Source organism: Coturnix japonica, chromosome 7, assembly GCF_054131305.1.
Source record: "Coturnix japonica strain WE chromosome 7, WE-NBRP24, whole genome shotgun sequence".
In the NCBI taxonomy this organism is placed as follows: domain Eukaryota; kingdom Metazoa; phylum Chordata; class Aves; order Galliformes; family Phasianidae; genus Coturnix; species Coturnix japonica.
In genome coordinates, this window is record NC_140669.1 from 1,391,195 (window position 1) to 1,414,752 (window position 23,558).

Genomic DNA, 23,558 nt, shown 5'->3' on the forward strand with positions numbered 1-23,558 from the left:
TCCCACTATTGACAGCCAAGTGATTTACCCCTTTACTTTCAGAAGGCTCTTAAAACAACTGTGCCTCAGTTTCCCCTAGTAATAAATTATTTGATTTAATCAAGTGATAAAAATATAGATCAGAGTGCTGTATCTGTAATTACTAATATCTTATGTGCCTTATAGGTATTTACTGGCACAGGCTGCCCAGAGAGGTGGTTGAATTGCTGTCTCTAGAAGTGTTCCAGAACCATGGAGATGTGACACTGAGGGACATGGTGAGTACACACTGTGGGAGTGGATTCCAGTTGGACTTGATCCTAAGGGTATTTTCCAATCTTAGTTCTTCTGTAGTTTTTAATGTTTTATTAAGAGCCCACGACTGAAGGAAAGGTGTCAAGAGAGAAGTGGGACTTCAGTATGGGAGGTTGAAATGAGCTGCAGCAGTCCTGCTAGGTCACCCAGGGCTCCTAGTGTGTATCTGAGGGTTACCAATGAGCACATTCTCCTCCCACACCCATTGAACTGAGTTGCTTTGTAGACTCAGAAGGATTTCCTGGAATGTTGTCCCAGAAAAAAAGAAAAAAAAAAAAAGAGGAAAAAAAAATAGAAAAGATGAAAAATGCTAAAGCTTCCTTCCTGTTTGGTCATTTTGTACATAATTTCACCTTGCAAGAAGTAAATTGTTCTGTGCACTCAAGGACAGAGAGGGTTCCAGTGCTATCTCCACTGTGAGCACCAGCCTTTCCAGGTCATATTCTTTCGGTGCATCATGGGCAGCACCAACAGAGCTGCAGGAGCAGAGTGGCCAGTGCTAATGCTCCCCTGTAACTCAGAGTTGAGTGATGAAACCCAAGAATGTGGAGCAGCTGGGAATGGGCCTTGGAGTGCTGATAGTGGGCAAGCTGGGGAGTATCACATTTCTCCCCTGGGAATAGGCCTTTTTCCCTCCTAGAGTTAAGTCTTTTGTTTTGTGGGTTTTTTTTTCCTTCTACTCTTAGTTTCATTCCTTTCCTCGTAGCTGACAATGGGAAATAAATCAAATCCATCACTTTCTGCTCACAGTTTCCCAGGGAGGAGGAGAGGAGGAACACCTCAGCCCCCTGACTTCCCAGACTTGCTCACTGATCTTGAAAGTGATGCACTCCCGTGCTTATGGCACACACACACACAACCCAGCACTACTACACACTTCCCAGGGTCTGGATATTGCCATCCATCACAGCAGCTCTGGTTCCAGTTCTTGCTAACGTCTGAATTTCCTGCTGGCTCAGTGAACGGCTTTCAGCTTGTGGTACATTATATAGCTACTGGGTGAATGGGACTGAGCATTCCCGTTTGGCTCCGAGCGCTGTGTTCACCTGAGCTTGCTGGCAGGATGAATAGTTCGCTGCAGTTCTAGTGCTAACCCCCTTTGTGAACTAGCAGTGAGCCATGTACCTTATTACAAAGGCCGACAGCTCCCTGGAAACTTAAATCCACTCTTTCTCCTCTCCCTACCATAGGGAGCTATAAAATAAAAGGTCTTGGTTGGTAGGCATGTAATATAACAAAAAAACCTCTGTTGTGGCAGGATCCAGACTCCCCGGTAACAATAAGGATTATGCTCTCACATCGAAAATGCAGTTGCTAGTTTTAACTGTGGTACTTTATTATGGATTCCTACAGTGTACATTTATGTCAGAGGCTTGGATGTTTAACTTGAGTCAAGTATGAGCAGAAAAGAGAGCTCAGCGTCTTATTTTCAATATGGAGGGAAAAGATGCAACTTGTTACACTGCTTTGATGCAACCTTCCTCCATACCACTTCTCAGAGAGCTTTAAATAGCCCGACACTGGCACTGGGTAGGCGCTGGCAGAAGAATGGATTTTTTTCATCTGATGGCTCGCCAAGGTTGTTTTCAAGAAGGAGAAGTAGAAGAAGAAGGGGAAAAAAAGAAAAACTTTTACATGCCAGTCATTCATTGCCTGCCAGTTCCCATGGTTCTCCTATGGATGGTAGCCACGTAACTATTGAAAGTACAGTAAACACTGAGGAAAGTGAAAAGAAACTTGTGAAGAAGAGAACAGCGAAGGGAAAGAAGCTGGATGTGGAGTACTGGTAGTAGGAGTCACACGGGGATCCTTTTAGGAAGTACCATGGATGCTGACCTCATTTCCTGCGGCATTTTTTCCTGGGGCAGCTCCTTGGCTCTACTCAATGAGGGACCCAGTGCATGATGCAGCATCTTGGGAGAAGGTGAGCAGGGGGCCAGAAATGTATTCCTGGTCTCAAGTATGAAGAGGAGGGGTGTTGCTGCGTATGTCATTCAGATGCACGTATAGTCAGTCCGTGGCTGGGATGAGTGGTCCCATGGGATTTGTTGACATCATGCTGCTACCTACTTTTCTGCTCTTTCAGCCTCTAGAGAGGAATGAGTGGGTTTTGTTTTTGCTGTTTGTTTTTAAATCCTTTATCATTTTCTGTTTCATAACTCAGAGAAGGAAGAGCAAAGAGTTGAGATGGTCTGTTACAGTTTTCCTCCCACATACCTGGAGCAGTGGTGTGAAATCCATGTTATTACCCTCTACGTTTGCTGTAGATAGAGATGCTCCTGCAAGGCCATTAGTTGCAAGGGAGGTGTATTGCCTTTGCTGTGTGTGATGCGTTTAGCTTCAGTGGAAGGAGGGAAGTGTTGCATGCTTGTTTCATTCAAAAAAACCCTTTTTATGGAGAGAAAATTGTTATAACTAGGCATTTCTCTGATATGGTTGAATACAGGATCAAAAATGTCTGTCCTTTGAGTGGTGCAATATGTTTTCCATATTGGTTTCCCATTTAATGCTTCCTTAAACAAAAATCTATTTTCTTTGACAAGTCAAGTGATATCCCACAGACCTATTTGCTGTTTATGTTATGACTTATGCAAATAAAACCATCCCGGATTGGATCTGAGTGTTGCTTTTAGCTGACTCAGAACTCACGTATAGTGATTAAAAGATATTCTGAAGGCATGCTTTCCTGAGACAGGCCTGGGACAACTCAGTTCTTTCTTGAACTCCTTGTGCCCGAGGCCGGTGTTTCAGGAAGATGCCAGTTAATTGCCATCACCGTATCTTTGTTATCTTCGTTGCTCATCTTAGTTTTTTATGGACAGGGTCTCCTGCAAACCTGGTTCTGTCCAGTGAAGCATCCCCTGTGCCAAAGAATCCCCAGGTAATTAACTGCTTAGTCACCCTGTGAGTGAATTTGGGAAAGTGGTGGGAGAGGACAGATGTGAGATGGAGGTACTACAGGCTGAACACCTCTTGATTTACACCTCTGCTGCAGAAAGATAGGGAGCGTTGTATATCAGGGAATGTCTGAGGGAAGTCAGCTGAATTCTAAAAGATTCCCTTTGAACCACAGCAATTCCAAAAAGAGAGATTAGCGGCAACACAAGTGTTGTTTGGATGGCTACCAGCACTGCAGATCAAAGCTGGTAAGGGTAAAGAGTGATGACCAGAAGGAGCCCCACCGACCAAATCCATTCTAAGGTCTCTGGGACTATTTCCCACATTGCATGGTTTCCAGTGGTGTAAAAACTCCTGCCTTCTTCCATACCCATTTGAAGGAATGATGCAGCCTTGTCCCACTAATAATCATACACAAGAGGCAGAAGATTTGAAATAGCTCTCTTCTGGGACACTTTTTTGATGCTTTCTGCTCCAACAAGTGAGGGAGCAGGAGGAACGTGCTGTGTGTGAGCATGTCCCCTGGTGACTCCATGCCTGTGCAATGAGTTGGCCCCGTTGTGTGGAGCTGCCTTCAGTCTCTTGATCTTTCACAGGGGAATTTGCAGCAGGGAATGCAGCTGAAGAAAATTTCCTATCCTGCAGAAGTAAGCACAGCACATGTCTAAAGGGACAGGCTTGGGCTCTACGATGCACATTCAAAAAAAACCACCATTGAAGCAACAAAATAAAGGTTGTGTATGCTGAGAAAAGAGATGTCATGTGGGACCAAGTTCCGATTTTATTCCTGAGCTGATGAATAATTCAGAGGGCCAAACTGATATCCAGACAGCAGGGCGTGGGTGGAGACCTCTTGCTTTGCAGAGCACCTACTGCGGATAAGTCATTGCACTGAATGACCAGTGCTATTCCAGGGACATGCAGTGCTGGGGAGAGACAGGAAATCTGCTTAAATACAAAAAAAAAATGATGAGTTAGAGAAAGGTTATTTAAAGCTTAAAAGAATTTGGCAAATTGTCTGATGCTGTCATCCACTTCTCTTTCCTTCCCGTTCCCCGGTCACAGTTCTCTGCCATGTTAGCGTGTGCAGGAGAGGTGGCCCTGTCAAGCTTTCAAAAGGCAGCATACTGAAAAGGTCAGGGTAGTATAGTATGACAGAGCATGTAAGTCATTATCATTCTAATATTGCTTTTGTAATGAGAACAAGAGCGGAGCAAATTATTGTGAAACACCTCGTAAAACTTGGGGGAAAAAAAAAAAAAGACATAGTTATATCACTGCCAAAGTAAACTATGAGTGGATTCTATGTGTGTCTTCATAAACATGCTCCTCTGTTGGAGGAGTCTGAAATAAAAAGATTTGTGGCAATTTCCATGGTAACTATTCGTTTTTTTTTCCCCCCAACTGCATTAGGAAAACTCACATTACTGCAAGGTTGGGAGGAAGTGAAGCTAACTAAAGAGCTCAGGGATTTTGTTTGATTTCTTGTTTGTTTTGTTTATCTGTTTGTTTGTTTTAAATTAAGATCTGTCAAAACTTTGGCACTTATTCCTGTCATCTGAGTAACATGAGACTGCGAGTAATGTATTAGTGTTATATCTAAATCCATTTACCTCTCACAGGCCCTACACGGTACAATTGCATTGCTGACAGCACAAGGTTGTTTATTTGGACCATTTAGTGGAGATTAATCTTTTGTAAAAACTTGGGCAACTGAAAAGAAAGGAATAACTCACATTCCCCTGTAGGTCCTGAAGTATGAAACCATCAGAGATTTGTGACATTCCTGGTTTTGGAGTGAAGTGGTGGAAGAGAATATGGAAAACACCAACCAGGCACCAGTCTGTTGGAAGGATATCCCAAATGGCTTTGGGTACCTGGTTTGTGAGCAACCACTGTGCTGATGCAGAGTCACAGCATGGTTGGGTTGGAAGGGACCTCAAGGATCATTGAGCTCCAACCCCCCACCGCAGGCAGGGCCACCAACCTCCACATTGATACCAGCCCAGGCTGCCCAGGGCCCCATCCAACCTGGCCTTGAACACCTCCAGGGATGGACGGGGCATCCACAGCCTCTCTGGGCAGCTGTTCCAGCACAAGTCCTTCAGAACAACCATCACCTCCCTGGTGGCTGGAGCCCAACCAGACCACAAGGATTCACTGAGACTTACGGTAACTAACAGAGACTTGAGTCTGCTTATGTCCTAGTGCTGTGTACTGTTTAATGTTGCTTCATGTTACTCCTCTATATTCTCATTAATATATGCATTTTATCTTACTCTGACAAACTGCAGCCTTTTATACACACGGAGATTTAAATAAAGTAGATTATAGGTTGATTTATGTAAACCATTGAAAACTCCACTTGAATAGGTTTACAAGCTGTCTTTTGTCAGTTTAGCTTTCTTTGATATCTGAGATTGCAAATTAAAATATGAAATGAAACAAAAGTTGCACCAAATCTGCAACATGTCATTTATAACAAGGAAGCTGGCATTTCAGAGGAGTGAACTGTACACGCCGTAGGGCTTTGATCTTTAGGTCGAAGAAGCTGCAGGCAGAAAGCACATGGTTATTCAAAACTAAGTTTTGCTCACAAGAAACCACCTGTTTTGTGTTCTGGCTTAGGTACCTCCGAGAGACAAAGGTCAGGAAATGGGCTCCTTGCCACTCTACGGCCATGATCCAGGTCAGATAATAATGTTATACGGTAACATCATTATTTGTGGAGCATTATGTCAGTGGGATACGTTTTGGTCATTGTTTGGTGTTTATGCTGTATCGTATGGGTCCCCTGCACACGCTTACTTAAGGACAACACCAACATAAATATGTGTGGATCCTCTCCTGAATGATGTGCTTTGCCCTTGCCTTCTCTTTATACAAAAAGATTGGTGTCCTGTAGTGCACAAGAAACCCTTTGCTCTCAAAGGTCTGTTTGGGTTTAGCAGAGTTGGCAAAGGAACAGAGAACATGCAAGTGTGGGCTCCTTGGATTTGGGAAGGGAACTGGGGGTCCTGGGAATTCTTTGCACACCCTTCACCTCAAAGCATGGGCAGCTGAATCTCTTTACCATTTAATTTCTACAAGTACTCCAAATGAGAGAGCTGTCTAGATGGTCCTTGAACTGCACAATACCTTCCATAGCAAATGTAGATTCAAACATCCCTAAAAAGCCTGCTGTAGACCTAACCCATATGTGTGGATCTCCAGTCTGAATCCTGCTCTAAACTCAGTTTTGAGTTAAAACCGTTTCACCTGTAGTTGCAGCTCACTGTTGGACTCTTCTTGTCTATTTTTCCTTCGGTCTGGCTTAAAAAAAACCTGATGGCTTTCCTTTTTTTTTTTTCCTTAAAGTTGTCTATAAGATCTTCATGTCTTGATGGATCTGTACTACACGTTCACCTCCCAGAGCTGAGGAAAGGTCACTGGCAGTTCACTCCCTCCTTAAAATTGGAGAGACTGAGTTGCTCTTTCGTACTAAAGTTACATATAGAAGCTGTGAGACATAAAAACAATATTATGCCAGCTTGTCAGAAACGTGCCAAGCAGCTTTCCCTCAGGTTCCCCTCGTATGGGTACGAGCATATATATGATGTTTTCAAAACTATAAAAGGTCTGAAACACAAATAAAACAACTAATTGAGATTTACTCACCAAACAGAAGATGTGGCTTGTTTTAAAAGAGTGTTTTATTTTCCTTTTTTCTCTCCATTCCCTCCCCCCCCCCCCTTATTGGCAAGAATGTGGACTTTGTTTGTCAGCTTGTAGGCCTACCTATAACAGTCAAAAGGTGAAATGCCTGAATATTAAGCCATAATCCATCATTGTACACACACTAATTACTTTCTGTCCTCCCCTCCTCTTGTCACTGTGGTCCAAAGCAGGTTTTCTGAGACTGAGTACATTCATCTGAGCTGTTAGCTGCTACGCTCCACCGCATCCCTGTATGATCTGCCTAGGCTTGGTCCCCCAGAGGAAATTTCTGCATGCATACTGTATATGAACTTTAGATAAATAAATAAACACGAGAAACAGCTTCCAGATAATTGAAAGCGAGTGAAGGAGGGAGCAAAAAGAAAACAATTTCTCAGGGGAGAAGCAAGCTGAGGTGGCAGGTATGATTAAAATCCATATGATTTATGAGTAGGTGCGTTGCTAACATGACAACCCCTCAGTGTTTGTTTGGTTTGTTGCATTTGACAATAAAGTTTCTTTTTCCACCCACTTCACCTTTTTTTCTGCTTCCCCCCCCCCCCCCCCCCCCCCCCCCCGTGCCCCTTCTCCTTTCTTCCTCTCCTTTTTCCCCCTCGTCTCCTTGCTGCAGGTTTTGCTCAGGAGTTGGCCACTCAGGAATTCCTAGTGCCTGACTGAGCAGTAATTTAGCAAGCTCTCTTGTGCTCTTTTCCTGTCAGCATTAACATGTCAATTCATTTTAATAGTCTGGGCATGCGCAGAGGGGATGCATTTTCTCAGTAGGTATCCCATGAGCCCACCCCGTGGTGCAGAAATGTGTTATAGCTTGTCTCAGGCCACAGAGACTTCAGCAGGTTTATTTTCATTATGACCAAGTGTATTTGTAAAGACAAAGCATGAACAAGGAAAAAGAGTACATATAACAAGACTTTAAAATATTAAATGGGAACTACGTGTCTGATTGGTAATTTATGACCTATGCACAGAATAGGTTATAAAGTCCTTTTCTTTTTCTTTTTTGCTTGATATTATTACCTGGCAGTGCTGCCACTTCCTCTGTTTCTTTTGGAAATTAAATGATATCATGTCACACTGGGAATTATCTATAATCATGATTCATAGTTGAATTGACTCTTATATTGAACCAGAATTTCCTTGCCATCCTTCGTATTAAAGAACCTTTAGATAGATTTGTATCCAGTTTTTGGCCTTAAGTATCTAAAAGCAAGGACTGCCCAGTCCACGGGCCAATCCTTTGATTACAATACAACATTTCTACCTAAAAATGCTTGAATCTCTATAGGCTTTGAAAGTTATGGGTAGAAATTGTAGATTTGTAAGAGGATAAAGCGAAAAAAAAAAAAGATAATAGAAAGCATGACGCCTTATCGCATCTTACATGGCATTATATGACATCCTTGCAGGTGCAGCCTAAATTCAGCCAAGGCATTTTGGTTGTTCAGTACCTTCACGTAATTAATTATTGAAGCACGCTTAGCTGTGGTATCAACATCTGTATGGTACAAATACTTCTTCAGCCCAGCTGGACTCAGCTGCATTATCTGCGACCTGAAGAGGTAAGATTGCTGTTTGTTTCTAAAAGATCCTCTTTATTTAAGGAAAATGTGTTCTCATGGTAGGTTCTGCTCTCCAGGGGTCCATGAAAGCTGCAATGTCCTCGAATTGTGTGGGAATGTGCTTGTGCTGGGACACAGTTACAGCTGAGTAGGTGGAAAATTATGTCAGGAATCTGAAGTTTGGCATGGGGATTCCCTCTCCTTTGGCTATAAAAGGAATGGTCTTATTTCCTTCAAAAAGAAAGCTGTAAAGTACTTTGTCAAGGAACAGAAAAGGCTCCACTCATTGGTGGTCAGTCAGTGCATTTCCCAAATGTGGCTGGCACAAAATTGTATGTCACAATGCTGTACGAAAGCCATGCAGGAAGTAATAGTACAGGATGCTTAAAATTGACCTCCTGTGAGCTGTCTGAATAACAAAAAATACAGAGTTCAGATAAAGAAAATTCCAAGACTTATGGCAGCTACCACAAAGAAAAATCACATCAGTAAGGAAATGTGAAAAACACTTTGCTTGGTGAAGGCCTATGACCATCATTGGCATTGTAGAAATGCCCCGGGTAGTGATGTAAATGTGTGACCAAACATGCAGCCAGGGAACATAAGCCCTGTGGCACTGTGGAGGGTCATTCTGTGTCTCTGGCTGTTGGGTCTCCAAGAGGTCCATCTCCGGGTGTATTAAGAAATTTGGATAATAATGGTACATAGATGGGGGCTGGTTGTTGCTGATTCTTAGGGGTAAAATGATGGAGAGTTTGAAGCTCATCTGTGACACCTGAGTCCCTGTCACTAAGAGTCCCATAAGTGCAAAAAGAAGTGATGTGGTCTTTTACCTTGTAAGTAAAACATAGATAGGTAAAGAGAGAGTCGTCATAAGGTCTCTGCTGGCATATTTTTAATGAAGCATTAAAACTATCTGAGCACTTGTATGTTTTCTAGGGTATGATGTGTCTGATGTGAGGTTGTCTGTGCATATGTGCAGTTATGCCATCCACAAATTGAACTCTTTGGCCAAATTTTGGTCTGGTTTGAGTGATGGTCAGAAGACACAAGCAGTTTCAGTAAGTAATAAATCAGGTAGAGAAGAGAATTCTGATCTGACCTGCTTACAGAGCAGCACTGTGAGCTCTTCCTTCTCATCAGGTACCTGAGAGCCAACTTCTGGAAGCAGGAAGAAAGAGAGGAGAGAGTTGGTTTCTCTTGAGAATTGCCCAACAGAAATTAAATTCAAGTGTCTGGCATTTCTGAAGTCTAGTAAGTTAAGAAGCCAAACTTTGCTCTGTGTGGGAGTTTACTACAAATCAGAGTGCAGGGAAGGATTCATAGCCAGCTCTAGATAAGAGTGATAAGCAGAGGATTAGGTTTGAGAGCTAATTCCTGTGTGCTGTCTTTTCCCCAGAGAGACTAAGGGTTCATGCAAGAGGTGCCTCCATCTGTGCCAGACTTTGCAAACACACATTTTCATCCAACAAGTTTGGCTGCCAAGTTGCTCTACCTTAAGTCTCTTGCAAGTAGGTTCTGAACTGGAACTCATGTTGGCTTCTGGCAAAAACAGGAATGAAGATGTAAGGCGTGTAGTGATTTGGCTCCTGAGAGAAAAGGTGTGTGTGTGTGAGGAGAACATTTTTCAGCCACACGGCAATTTCACCATGTGGGAAAAAATGTCTGCTTAACTTTAAAGAGCAACTTGGAAAATCTCAGTGTGTGTGAGGAAGATTGGTCATAGCAAAAAAGCTACATGGCAAGTGAAGAGAGAAAGTCTGAGGCTGCAGGAGAAAATGACAGGGAGCTGTTTAAAGGGAGGGGTGCAGGGATGGATACGAACCTCTGAACTTTCCCACCTGCAAAAAAGAGGCTGAAAGCTGCCCATGCGAGCATCATTTCCCATGCACCACAGAGCCAAGTGAGGAGAAAAGTAATTGCCTTGGATGGGAGGCACGATATGACATGAAATACAAGCACATCTTTCGTGGAATTTGTAAGCCATAAAAGTATTTTAATAACATCTGGTGCAGGGGCGTGTTGAAGCTTAATTAATTAATCCTTGCAAAGGACTTGGAAATTCTGGGATCAAAGGTGTTGCATTAGTGCAAAATGCCATTATTATACCTATAAACGTGTGCTTGTTAACTTAAATGCTATTTATTTATTGCCGCTATATACTTGTGTGGCAGTATATATCAAGTATATTACAAACATTTCAAAAGTACACTTTTTCATTGCATAAAGCTGTCTCCATTCAGGTGCTGGTGCTAATGCCATGCAGGAACCCCTAATTGACTCTGAGAAAGCCTCTGTCTTTGGGGTATGTGTGCGTGGTGTATCCCATTCATTACTATGGATGCTGCTACACAAGAGGCAAGGATTATGCCCATAGCTGTGACTGAAGGCTGAAGAGTACACATCAAGGTTCATAGGGTAGGGTCTGCTCAGTGTGTATTTGGACTGGATGCACGGAATTGAGGTCTGCCATCTGCCTGCAGTCTTAATTTTGGTGCTTGTTTGTGTATTCCTTGCTTTGTAGCCTGTTATAAATAATAGAAATCCTAAGCAGTGCTCTGTTCCCACTAATTCAGAATTTAGCATCACAGGTTGTTTGCAAATCAAAGGAGCAAAGCACATGCATCCTCAGCAGTCAGTTAGAATGCAGCATGTTTTCCTTGTAACAGGGCATACAGTAAAATTATCCTTGCTCTAAGGCTTATTTTAGCTTTTGTTTCGTGCTTGGCATTGTGTCTTCCCATAGTTAACTTGGAATCTTCGCCTGGCTTACAGGGGGGAAAAGAAGTTTAGAAATGCACTCTGCACCATTATTGAGGCTAAATCTGTAAACTCTCTGCTCCTGACAACAGCATCTTTGTAGATCTTTTTAAATATGGATGAAATACGAGTTTTTCTTTCAAGGTACAAAATGTCATTAAGGGCTCAGGTGGTTAAAATCAACATGAAAAATACATGCTGCATTTTCCCTCCTTAAATGCAATAATGTAATCAGATTTCAAGTCATCTTACCTACCTCACTTACAGCTTTATGGAGATTAATTAGTTTTTAGCCCCCAGTCACATGATCTTTTCTGACTGCCATTTAGCTACATTTGCTATCTGACTTGAACCTGTAAGCTGTCTCCTGCCCCAGAGGACAGATTAAATTTTACTATTGGTTGCCTCCTTCCTTTGATTTAAAGGTAGATAGTTAGAGTCTTAGTTCAATTACTCTTTGTTGTTAATTAGCCGTGCACAGTCATCATTTCTTTGGAAAAAGCAAGAGGAGAAGAAAAATGGCTCAAAAGTGGAAGACAACTCTGTCCAGGGGCTGAGCTAAATAGGGTTCTCCCGATCAGGTGGAGAGCCATAACAGAGCTTTTAATTCACATCTCTATCACCTCTGGCTGCTTTGTGTTTGCTGGGCTTTTATGGCAGCCGATCGATACGGGTTACCTTTCAGTTCAGCAAAGCACATGGGCCAGGCAGGAGGGGAGGGAGGATTTCTGCATCTCTAACTCACAGAGGTGTGAGCTGGTGCCTATCCACATCTCTGGCACTCCGCCTTTGTTTTCCTAATTTTCTCTTTAAATTAACTTAAGCGCTTATTCTATAGCGTGATTTTCTATAAAGGAAATGCTTTATTCCTTGTTGAGAATGATTTCTTAGGCCATTTAATATCTAAGTAAATTCCATTCTCTTCTCCTAAATGTATTAGGTGCAATAAACGTACAGTGGATAAAGGAGCGTGTAGACAAAATCCTGCCTTAAGTCTGGGTATCCTGTTTCTGTCATTGCAATCCTCCTTTCTCAAGAAAGAAGAGCATATTTTGGCCCATACTGTGAAAAGACAAGAAGTAGATAAGCTCCAGGGCAAAAAAAAAAAAAAGGGAGAGGTGATTTTTCCCCCCCCCCCTTTTCTGCTTTTGGTTAAAAACAAAGCAAATTATAGAGGGATTTGACTAGTATTGTTGCTCAGGATGGTGCACTACTGGGCTCCTCAGGAGCATATAACAAAAGATCAAAGGGTTCCTGGCTCCACACAACTAAATCAGCTCTAGGACTAGGAGCATTGGTGGCCCAATTTTTCCTTAGGTGAGAGCTGGGAGTGAGTTAAGCTAATGAAATTGTTATCTATTACACATTAGAAATGTATCAGAGCCAAAGCCACTGAGGCATTTATATGGACGTTACATGGGGCTGCCTATTTGCCATTTGTTTCCTAAATTTTCTACAATTTGCTCTGCAGCACACGCTCACCTTGGTTAAATGGGGCTCGACTCAGCAATATTCAGCAGAGCTGTGGCGGCTCCTGGCTCCGGCCACCAAGGCTCCACAGGATTTTCACTGCTCAGGTGTTGCAAAGCCTAATCCTTATTCAGGAACCAAAACGCTCCCCTCTCCTTGCCTGCGGTGCTTGGATGCCTGCCTTTGGCAGTAGCCCCAGACTCCTGCAGAAGATGAAGACATCCCTCCATGCCTATAGATGGAAGAGCGCCAACATGGATGCCATCAGAAGGACGCAGCTGAGCATATGCTGAGAAAATTGTGGCATCCATACTGTACATGGGGAAGGGCTGACTGAACACACCAGTTTGTTGAAGCTTATGGCCCTGAAAAGGAAACATAGGTTTCCTGTAAATGTCATTCAGGGATATGCTAACTGTTATTTCCTGGCACTGGATCATGATGCTTTCAACACATTCTGTTCCTCTACCTCTGCTGCTACCTCTGCTGCCTGCCTGCCTGGCTGTGTGCAGTGATAGCTCTCCTGTCTTCTCACCTTTCCTCCTCCCTGCGCCAGGCAAAGGTAAGAGAGACTTAGGCAAAGTGAAAAACTGACTTTGGGATGGAACACTGAGGAGGAAAAAAAGAAATAGGAAGGGATGACTGGGTGTTGCATGCCTCCCCAGAGTTGCCACCATCTCGGGGTGAGTTTGGGCTCCATTACTTTGACTCCATTATGAGTGAACCGGTCCCCTGGTGCCATTCTGCCGTGGCATTTCATTTGTACAGATTGCTTTCAGCCTTAGTGCCTATGCCACGTCTCCTTCACTATATAGTCTTAAGAGGCTTCCCTAAGTACCTTTTGCAACATGAGTTGTCTGTTTGGCTTTCTGCACTCCTCATCTCCCTCCCTTCCTCCATCCTTCAGGTATTGTGGTTGTGAGGGCCAATGTCAGCGAGCGAGATGACGGACGGAGAGATGAAATCTCAACCCTATACTCAGCCTGGCTGCTGCCTGTACCTGGGCCTTGCTGCACCATCCCTCGAATGCAAAGCAATTCAAGGAAAAAAGGTAAATTCTCAAAAACGCACTAGTTTGGGCTGCTGAGGGCATTATTCCAAACCAGGAGCAAAGACCCTCAATCTTTTGTTCCAGTGATAAAGGGGATACGTTATCTCTATTCCAGCTCCGAGCTGTATAATACGTCAATGAAAAGCAAGTTTCTCTGTGTAGTGAATAAGGATCATTGTTTCGGGGATAATGAGGCTCCACTCCCTTTTGGCTCCCTCTGAAAGCTCACAGCCCTGGCGAAGGAGCGGTGCTGCAGGTCCGCCAAGCCTCCCCTGAATGCGGCGGTGACAGGCGTGATTTTCACAGTTATCATTAAGTGGCATGTGAGTGGCTTTGTGTGCCACGTTATACTGTATCAAGGCACCATAAACAAGCAATTGGTACGGGACTGTCACCTCCTACCATCCGCCCTTTGCCATAATGGTATTGTGTTTGATTGATTGGATTTCTTCCCCCTCTCCACAAGTCAAGGCAAGAAAGAAAATAATAAAACTGGCATATTACTTTACCCATACAAATAAAAACAGAAAAGAAAGGTAGATTACAGTTGGGTACCAGTAGGACAATTTATATTGCACAGTTGGGATGAATAGGGCTTTTATTGATGTGATAGGGAACTCAAGATGGGACAAAACTAAGCAGGATCACATCAGGGCAGTCTGGAGAACTGTGGTGGAAGCTCCAAGTGAAAGCCAGGGAAGAAGCATGTTGAAAATTCACCATCTCTTTCTTCTTTGTCTGCCTAAAGATGAATCTGAGTCCTTTCATTCAGGGCTATCTGTGTTTGAGAAGCTCAGGCCTAATAGCTGACATGTGACAGATGGTAATAAGGAGCAACCAGGGATGTTGTGGCTACTTTCAGGTGGTATTTTCATGCACAAAATAATCCTGTTTTCCAAGAGCAAACCATTCATACTGGAAATAGAGAGCCCTGAGGGGCTGCAGCAGCAGGGACAAGCGCAATGCCTCTCATGGGGTAGTTGTATTCCAGAGCGGCCAAACAAAGGAAATACTGAACATGCATGAAAAGGAGACAATCTCCAAGAAACAGTAGTGGTATTGGTCTCTGTGCACCGTGCTTATTCCCTGGCCTACTGTGGAGTTTATAAGTGATCAGTTTGGAGTTATGTTATCTGTTCTCCTACGTCTTGTTTGATGCTGAATGCTCAGCACTGGTTTGGAGCTAGGTCCCTTGGAGAGTGCCCTTTCTGCCGTCATTGTGAATAAGAATAAATAGGAACAAACAGGCAAAAAGCCAAAGAAAGCAAGATTTAAACTGAATGAGTCTACTTTACAACTGGCTCTGAGTGTGACCAGGTTTGCCTGGAGTGGAAACATCTCGAGGGAAATGGTGATGCTTAATGCAAGGAGATTCTTTACTGTACAGATGCTTATTCCATCCATTTTTGGATGCAGAAAAGAGCACAACATACTCAATGCCACATGTGAGGAATGGTTGCTTATGTAGAATGTATTATTATTTGATACCTGTTATTTACTAACACACTGGAACTAAAGACCTAGGCACTACTGGACCCAGTTCACGAATATTTATTGCACCAAATCCAATCTATAATATAGTGTCAGCCTTGTACCAAAGCAGGAGACAGTAGTATTTATGATTATTAGTACAATATTGAATCATCCTGAACCAATTACTGGTCCAATTACTGTGTCATTATTATCTTCTGAATAGGGCTTGATTTGTCTGTGATAAATATGATGCAATTAAACTACCTTTTTACATAATAAAACACTGCAGGTGTTTATTCTTAAGGGTTTACGGATACCAACAACCAATAGATTTAATTAAAAAAATCCTTGAAATAAATGTGAATTTCATTAAATTGTTCTAGCACTGGTGAATATTTTAAGACTATCAAAAGATTCTCCCTCTATAATCTCTCTTAAAAGGCATGCTAAGTAGAGAAAAACAATGACTTCAGCTTTTAATATTTCAATAATTAATAACATTTCTTTAAAGAACGTATAATTGGTCTGCAACAGTGGAACTTAAGGAACAAAAGAAGTTATGTGGGTCAAATTGCTATTACTGTTGTGTCAGTGTGTGGGATTCTGGTTTAACAGGAAATCTTTCTAAATTCTGATTTCTGCTCAGTAATTTTCAGTTGAATCTCACATTTTTAGCACTATGGTCATAAATATTATGTTGACATAGCTCTGGTTTGGTAGTAGCAGTGGGTACAGAACTGCAGTGAGCTGGTTTTGTAAGAACAATGTCTTGTATGTGAAGACAAGGTCATTAACATGAAACCCTACCTGGAATTATTTTGTCTGGAGATAAATAGGTGGTGCTTTAGCTATAAAGTAGCTCAGGTCAATACAATGTAGATGTGCATTAAACCCATTGCTAGGCCAATTTATGCTGCCTTTTAGAAAGAGAAGTTCCCCTCCCAGCTTGGCAGCTGGACTGCCTTCATACACAGGGTTCATACATATAATACCATCATTGCCATTCCCCATGCTCCCTCCCAGCTGTGGCTGTAGTCAGTGCTGGCTCTTGGGTTGGGTTGGGTTTGTCTTTTCTTTTTCCAGTTTGAGTTGCAGCATCTTCCAGTGCAGAAGATCTGTACGGGGGTGCTTGGCACTGGCAGGTCTTTCCTCAAGGTTTCTTTAGCAGCAAACCCAGCTAGGTCAGGGCAGGTGGGATCTCATAACCCAACCTCACACATATGGCTGGAGTGTAGCAGAGCTGAGCATGGTGGCCAGCTGTGAGCCCCCAAACCAGAGTCATGGTGGTGAAGCCCCTGGAGCTCTGGACTTAAGCACACCCACAGGCAAAGGATGTGTTGGCCAGGAGGTGCCATGGCTTTAACTGCAGTCAATGGTCAGGCTGCAGCACAGGGCAGGATGAGTGCCCATGGGATGTGTTACTGCACTGCAGCCCCACTGATCCCACCCATCCATCTTCCCCTTGGCATGGAACAGGCTATATGACAAAATAAAGCTTCTGCATGAGGTTTATTAAGCAAGGCAAGGTCAGGCTTTTAGTTGCAGGGCTGGAAACGAAAGGTTACAAGCAAAACAAATATAAACACAATCCTAGCCGAAGCTTAAACAACTGGATTCTTTTTCAGTTGTCTTGTCCAGTTTCTCAGATCCTGAAGACAGAGTGCAGCTGTTGGGATGTGAAGCATCCTAACTCCTGCCCTGAATCCCAATCCAACAGACAGATGCAGGGCTGACGGCTTGGCTTCTCTCCTCATCCCCTTCTCACTTCTTGGGGCACGTTTGCACTCTTTGGGTCTGCAACCAGAACAACAATTCAGTAGTGACCCCACTGCATGCAGTGTGCCTCTTCTCTGGGATATTGGTGTAATCCCACTTTTATTCTTAAATCACAGCTCAGGGGTTGCCTTTCTCATCCATCCTTGCTCCCTAATTTCCAGGTCAGGAGTAGATACCTCCTATTGCATCGCTCTTGCTGTGTATGTAGGACAGCCAGAGTTACTAGCACTGTGCACTGCCATCCCTCATAGGGGTTTTGATACCAAAATTAGAGAAGGGATGACATTAAATAACATTTCTGACTTGTTTGCAAGCTAAAATCAAAGACTGATTAGGCCAGTAACTTCTGCTGCTAGAAGCATTTAAATGGACAGGTCATCTTCATGTGCAGTGCAAACCAGGGGTGCTCTGCTTTATATTAGTCACAGCCCTACACAAAAGCACATATCAATAAACACTGAAATAGAACCACATTGAGTAGGAGAGCTGAACAAAAAAGAACAACACAGCCCCCTCCCTCCCCCACAAAATGGCAATTGAATGGAAGCATTCTGGATAAGTAACTCCAGTAATTATTTCAAAGCAGCCAACAAAGTTGGGTTTCTACTACAATCCCATTGCCTTCGGTAATGGGCCCAAGAGATACAGCATGAGATACTGAGGATTTGTTCCCTGGGATGCATGGTGTGCCATGCAGCACATGGTAGCATAGCAGGTCTAAAAGGAGGAGTATTAATGGATGGATAATTGCCCACCTTGTAAAAATTTACTGGGAAGCTGATGCTTTTATCATTTGTCACAAACGCCGCCGCGGTGCAATAACGAAGGAAGCATCACTGGTGCTATAAAGAAGTGATGGTGCAAATTACACTTCACTTTTGAGGAGCGATGTTAAGTAGCAGGGAGTTCCCATTTCCTTTAATTGCCAAAATTTCACTAACTGTCGATGTGCATTTGCAGGGATCAACTGTTAGTTTGGAACGTGTGCTGTCAATGCTTCATTTTCTCTATATTTTTAAATGGAAGAAATAAGTCCAATTTCACAGCGTTGAGATTAAAAGAAAAGAAAAATCTCATTTTGTTTTCCCGTCTGTAGCGTTAAGAAAGGAAGTTCATTTCTTGCAGCATAAAAGGGATATTAATGAATGCAAAGAGCGTTTTCCATATTGCAGGATAAAATTTACAGTTCCAACCAAAGATATTTCATATAAATTAAGAGTTTGTTTAAAAAAATCGAAAATGGGAACTCAGTTCCAGACAACGCTTAATTTAAACTAAGTGTTAAAATAAAAGCAATAACACTGTGAATAAATTAATGAACTACAATTAAATATATTTACAATAAGTGGTTTGGTTGGAAACACCTATTCCCCGCACTGATAAAATAAAACCTGCATTCTGCAAAAGCTGAAATAAGTTAAATGAAGATGCTTTTAACAAGGTTATTACTTAAGCAGTGACAGGTTTACAGATTTTAGCACCATTGGGTTTTCACAGGAGCTGCAGCAAGTGCTAAAATAACACACACCTTCAGGTTCATTAAATTCACCAGTGTGATGAAATAACTGATATTTTTCTATATTACTACAGTGCTGCAAAGAACCAACTATAAATAAGATACACTAATAACAACTGTTTGCAGTGCTAAAACAATAAAATAATTCTTCCAGGCTTATCTGCTAAGGAAGAAATAGGCGCAAGGCAGACTGTGAGCGTGGTTATATGCATATGGTGGCTTTTGCTCCATCGGTGCTGTGCCTTCAGTCATTTATTTATCACTGAAATGCCCTAGAAAATGTTTTATCCTTTGCTGTGGCAGGAAGAGACTTGTTAAAAGGGTACGTGAGGAGAGGGCTCCCATCCCAAAATATTTACTTTCTCATCTGGTGAAGCATTTCCAAAGTGAAGAACTCATTTTTAAGAAAGAGCATTTCAGATGATACTAAATCCTACATTATACTCTGTTTTGGAAAGAACCCACGCTGAAAAAAAAGGCAGATTTCTAATAAATCAATGGAGTATGGCCTTTGGAGACCTGGGAGACATATGGACGGTAATAGAGTATCTCAGGTTATTTGGTGAACGGTTCCATCTGGATGAGGGCTCGGTGCTGTTCACAGCCCCCTTCTCTCTCAAACACCTTCCACTCTCCCTGCAGCCCTATCTCAAATGTCAGACCACCTGGGATCTGCAGCTGTCGGCTGAAAGCGGAGCTGCTGGGTGAAAACCCACCGAGCTCGTGCTGCAGGGCTTGTGCTGGGCACAGTATTCGGTGCCTCCTTCCATTTTGTGTACATATATTTTAATCGCATAGGCGTGCACATGCAAACCTGGTAACTGGGATACCTGTTTGCAATGCCAGGTTTGGTCCATGCGGGGAACCCATATTCAGAGAGGTGCAGAATCCATGTGAATGGGGAGAATCAATACCGGGAAGTTGCCCAAATTTTGCTGTATCTTGTGTGCAGATTTGCTCTCTGTGAACAGGAAACTGTTTCAGGAATACAGGCCATATCTAAATGGTTACACAGATCACAGGATTTCTTTTCCCCACATGCTGTAGGGGAGTGATGGTGTTGCAATGTGGGAAATCTGCAGGGCTTGATGCATCTCACTACAAAGCTGATACCTTGTGCATGGAGTTGGGAGCATGGGGCAAGAGACCACCGAGGTTTGCAAACGCGTTGCTCCTTCAAGCAATGGGGATTTGAGTGCATGGGGTCCAGCAGTGCGTGCATAGAAAGTTACACCTCTCCCAGATGCTGCCTGAGCTCCCCACAGCTCCCAGTATCTAAAATTACAGATGAAAAAATCATGTAACCCCAGCTAGAGTATCTTCTGACAGCAGCTCCAGACTTCTATGCCTGCCCAAGCTGATCCCACCTTCATTTTATATCTCTATTAATGTTTTTTGGGGGGGAAAAGCTTGAAGGTATTTATTCATTTGTGAGGAATTTTTGCAAAATGGGGGTAAAATTTGGTGAGGAAGCTTTTGGGGACTGAATTGGTTCAGTGTGCCTGGAAGCTGTTAATAATTTATAATTCACGTGAGAAGAAAATTGATCAGGAGCATCCTGGAGAGACCAATCCATGCAGCCTCTGCCATCAGCTGAGACAGAAACAAAACACGAGGCATGAACTGAAAGATAATGCAGGGAAAAAGAAAAGGGAAGCTCCCCCTCCCAATCCAAGCAGTGTGGCTGGTGAGGATGTTAAAAGGAAGAGCAGCACAGCATCCTTTGAAGCCCAGTCATGGAGATGAGGTTGTGGGAAATGGTCCTGCAGCGAAAAGTGGTCAAAAGTTCTTACAGTGAGGACGAGGGCGGCTCCGTTTCCTGAAGGCAGCACTCCACATCAAACAGCCCTTTGTGGAAAGGTTCAAAACACGCTCATCCTGGGATGAGGATGAGCTCCAGTACCTGGGGCTGGGTGGGAGGTCAAAGAAAAGAGCTGGTGGACCTGTTATGTGAAACGTGTTTACATTTCTTACCAAAGAAACGGTCAGAAATGATTCCCAAGTGGAGTCTGGGGAGCATTTGTTGAGCTTTCATTTCATCCCGTGTCCACTGATTCAAACCTTGTTTTCTCTTTGCCGTTCTTTCACTTAGAGTAACTTCTGTTCCATTAGAAATCACATATTTCTGACCCAGAAAAAGAGGAATCATAGTCTCTCAGGACGTTTGCTGAAGAGAGGATTTCTGGAGCCTGAACCAGAGGAGCCCAGGAGATGTTGGTGTGAAGGCTCACTGCAAGCACCTGCTGCTCCTGGAGGAGTTCCTGTGGCAATGCGTGTGCTCAGGATGAATAGGTAAAGCTGTCCAGTCCTAGTAGATATTTTTCCCTCTGGTTTCTACATACTTGAAAAGCTACACATGAATAAACACATAAATTAATGCTAGATGTACTTCTTATCCATGCAAGTGTGAGCTGTATGTGCATAGATCCACATACAAATATGGGCATAGTTATCGGCCTTGGTATCCTACTTGTTAAGGTAATTGTGTCATTTAAATTCTGTCATACTTGGTTCAAGACAGATTCATTAACTGGTCCTGTTTATTACTCCAGCATCTGAGCACCTGTTTCTGAGAGGTAAAACCAGAATAAATCCCCTAATTTTCCATGTTCTTTTGCTATTTTTGCTTGGAAATAATAAGATGCTTATATTCAAAGAAAAAAGTGAGATATCTGATGCTGAAAAATACAATCAAGTTTATTATTTAGGTATACAGAGGTGAAATTATTGAATTTGTTTGGCTGTGTAGATTGTTTTCTTTGTGCTGGCATATGAACTGATGCTGGCCATATTCTGTGACCACAGTTATGATCATATTTAGTATCTTAAACATGTACATACATGATTGCTTTATATGTGTTTGTGCTTCCAGCATATCAGACTGCCTAAGAGGGAGCATCTCTAGTAGCAGTATCAGATTGCTCATTGCTCTCTTCAGTCAGCTAGAGCACAAGGAGGAGAGGAAGAACTACAGAAGCTCTGACTAACAATTTCTCTCTCCCCATTTATTTAGGAATCCAAGTTAACAGAAGGAAGAAACGACTCTTGTAGTAATGCTCTGTAGGTGTTATCAGAGCTAATCTTATGGTGGCATGTTTTAGGCCAAAAATGTTACTGCTCAGGTCCATGCTACACCATTTGTCAGTTGTTTACACCCTACATATGGATTAGCACTGTATGCTAGCCATGAAAACCTGTTCTGCAATTAGCCCACCTGCATGAAGCACTGATGCAGCTCACTGCATCTGATATTTATCTTTACATCCCTAAGATGTTGGACCACAAGAAGCAGGCACAGGTATGGGTGACTTGGTAGTGTAATGAACTCTCCCCATGGCTTATCCACCATTGGCTGAAACCATTAGACAGGCTGTCAAGTTTAAAGATGTATGTAATGATTTGACACTGGTGAAATTCAATGTAAGTCTAGGAATGTATCTGTTTGGGCCAACTAGTAATCAGTGCTTGAATGACACTGAAACAAAGTACTCTCGGGCCACTGTTGGTTCACTGTCTACTGGGAATGTGTCTGTTTTGGCCAACTAGTAATGACTGCTTGAATGATTCTGCACCAAAGTGCTTTTGGATCACTGTTGGTTCACTGCCTGAAAAGAAATCTTTTTATTTATTCTGTTTCCTATACCCACCATTCAGTTTTCCTTCAGGAAACGTACCTTGGCCCCTGTCCACTGTCACATAGCTGAGAGTGAGGTGGTGCTTGCAGTGGTTAAGCACAAATTTTGCAGGGAGGGGACAACGTGTTGTGGGCAGGGACCCGTGGGCTGAAAGTCAGAGTAAGTGTGATGCAGCGCCATCACCCCACCTCACAGCTCGGAGCCTTTGTACATCTCATGGGCTGCCTGGAGCCTACACTGTTCACAGAGTGGAAAAAGGAATTGAAGATGCAAAAATAAATATTAAAGCACGTAAGAATTAAATATCACCTATTTAAATAGCAATTATGCTGCTAAAAACACGATCACCACACCTGTACTAGAAAAGACAAGCGAGCCCAAAACATCTGTTTGCATCCACCTGCCAAGCACCTGTTCCGCTGTTTCAATGCTATTTGATTGCTGGAGATGTAGAGGCTCTTGTGAGGTAATGAGTGATTTTACATTATGCATGATTGAAAACAGGTGTTCTAATGCTGTACAATTCCGTGCATGAATAATTCAGTTTGTTTAGAGCAAGATCTTTAAAAGAAGTATGGTCTTTATTTTTTTATAAATATTAAAGTTATTCCCTGCAATGCGGCTGGTCTTCTCAGCAGGAGCACTGATGACCATTTTTGTGTAATTCTGTGGGTAGGAAATAACACTGTGAAAGGTGGAAGAAAAAAAAAGAAATTATACCTAAATCTCACAAGCGATGAAATTGAAAGGTTTCTTTAGCAAGGAGAGGAAAAAAACCTGTCACTGTTTTAAGCGAGAAAGCCAGATGACTTTTGGCAAAGCCTGCTTCTCAACACTAACAAAACAGCCCAAGAGCTTAATTATATGGAGGGGTGAATGTGCCTCAGGGATAAGTAAGAGCTAGTCCATCTCTTGGTCTGAATTCCAGCTGAGTCTGAATATGTTTTAAGAATTTGGGCTGTTTTTTTCTATTTTTTTCCTCTCTCTTTTTTTCCTCCTGATTATGAAAAGGATTTTTGTGCAGTTGTATGTTTGGTGCTGGTAGAAGATGCTACAGACTCAGGTCTTTATTTGCAGGCTGGTCGTCACACAAGGAACTGCATGCAGAATCCAACAGCTCCTTGCCATGTTGCTCTTTGAGATCACCTCCCAGAGATGATGAAGATGTGTTAATCCAAAGGAAGAGACGCAGCCAAGCTTGGAGCATCCTCTCTGCTCCTTCCCAAGGTAAGCCTGCAGCTGGAGTGGCCTCGTGCCTTCAGCCAGAGCCATTTTGAGGTGGGAACAGAAGAGAGCAGACAAGGGTTCTCCTGCCCCAGCATGTGCCTGCTCCCCCCTTGCTTCCTCAGTAATTAGTGTCACTGATGGTGTCAGATGCTATTATGGGAAGATTCTGCTGAGAACAGAGCTGA

The 23,558-nt window shown here is 42.8% G+C and overlaps 1 long non-coding RNA gene across 1 annotated transcript in view; it reads left to right on the forward strand.

The window, feature by feature from the left end:
* Positions 1 to 2,093: 2,093 nt before the first annotated feature.
* LOC107317064 (uncharacterized) overlaps positions 2,094 to 23,558 on the forward strand; it is a 38,583-nt gene continuing 17,118 nt past the window's right edge. Inside the window, exons 1-10 of the long non-coding RNA XR_014948165.1 lie at positions 2,094 to 2,218; positions 3,117 to 3,175; positions 4,941 to 5,364; positions 5,821 to 5,881; positions 7,080 to 7,310; positions 8,313 to 8,465; positions 12,697 to 13,257; positions 13,603 to 13,746; positions 20,604 to 20,803; positions 23,224 to 23,373. This is a non-coding gene — a long non-coding RNA (uncharacterized LOC107317064). The remainder of the gene's footprint in view (positions 2,219 to 3,116; positions 3,176 to 4,940; positions 5,365 to 5,820; positions 5,882 to 7,079; positions 7,311 to 8,312; positions 8,466 to 12,696; positions 13,258 to 13,602; positions 13,747 to 20,603; positions 20,804 to 23,223; positions 23,374 to 23,558) is intronic.